Source organism: Arachis duranensis, chromosome 2 (genome assembly GCF_000817695.3).
Source record: "Arachis duranensis cultivar V14167 chromosome 2, aradu.V14167.gnm2.J7QH, whole genome shotgun sequence".
Lineage (NCBI taxonomy): Eukaryota > Viridiplantae > Streptophyta > Magnoliopsida > Fabales > Fabaceae > Arachis > Arachis duranensis.
The window spans coordinates 32,286,593-32,288,055 of record NC_029773.3 but is presented as its reverse complement, the minus strand read 5'-3'; positions in this window follow the sequence as shown (position 1 = coordinate 32,288,055).

Below are 1,463 nucleotides of genomic sequence, written 5' to 3'. Positions count from 1 at the left end.
ACTATCATATATTGCTGGAAAGCCCAGGATGTCTATTTTCCAACGCCGTTGAGAGCGCGCCAATTGGGCTTCTGTAGCTCCAGAAAATTCACTTCGAGTGCAGGGAGGTCAGAATCCAACAGCATCTGCAGTCCTTTTTGGTCTCGGAATCAGATTTTTGCTCAGGACCCTCAATTTCAGCCAGAAAATACCTGAAATCACAGAAAAACACACAAACTCATAGTAAAGTCCAGAAAAAAAGTGAATTTTAACTAAAAACTAATAAAAATATACTAAAAACTAACTAGATTATACTAAAAACATACTAAAAACAATGCCAAAAAGCATACAAATTATCCGCTCATCAATCCACCATAAGCCTTTCCTCGTTTGAACCTCGCCCTTAACTTGAAGGCTATGCCATCCTAAGGTGCTGCTAGATGGAAGGATCTTATCAACGTCCATGAATAATAAATCATAGCATTGATCAAACTGCCGAATCGGAAAAATTAGGTGCTATCATATAGCATAGCTTTGTATCGGCTAAGTTCACGAGTTGGAGATAAGCGGACTCGAACCGCTGACATCCGCCACAGGGTAAACCACCGCCTCTCGTAGATGGAAGGTATCATATTTTGTAGAATCTCACAACCACGATCTGACGCCGCCATAATTTGTCCATCTGGTTCCGGCCAATCGTCGTCTCACTGTCACTGATAATGTCCAAGTGGAAAATTTTCATAATTTTGGTGTCAAGACCTGCCATATTATGGGTATATTGCATTCCAGAAGGGTGAATATCGTCATGCTGGCTTCACACATAAAGATTTGTACAATCACATTGATCGTTATCATCGGTCAAAAGTTAAAAACCGGAATGCCAATGCGGTAATAAACTATTTGATTGGCAAGTCAAACAACGATCCACTGTTCTTTGGAAAGTATAGGTTCACTAGTGACGAAAGGCCCGAGCATATTTTCTGGGCAGATGGGCAATCAATTATTGACTATCACTATTTTGGAGATATTGTTGCCTTTGATTCAACCTACAAGAAGAATAAATAGAACAAGTCTTTGGTCATTTTCTCTAGATGCAATCATCACGGGCAGACTGTTATCTTCGGCTCCGGCCTACTATCCGACGAAACCACAGAGACGTATAAGTGGTTGTTGGAAACTGATGAGCGGATAATTTGTATGCTTTTTGGCATTGTTTTTAGTATGTTTTTAGTATAATCTAGTTAGTTTTTAGTATATTTTTATTATTTTTTAGTTAAAATTCACTTTTCTGGACTTTACTATGAGTTTGTGTGTTTTTCTGTGATTTCAGGTATTTTCTGGCTGAAATTGAGGGTCCTGAGCAAAAATCTGATTCCGAGACCAAAAAGGACTGCAGATGTTGTTGGATTCTGACCTCCCTGCACTCGAAGTGGATTTTCTGGAGCTACAGAAGCCCAATTGGCGCGCTCTCAACGGCGTTGGAA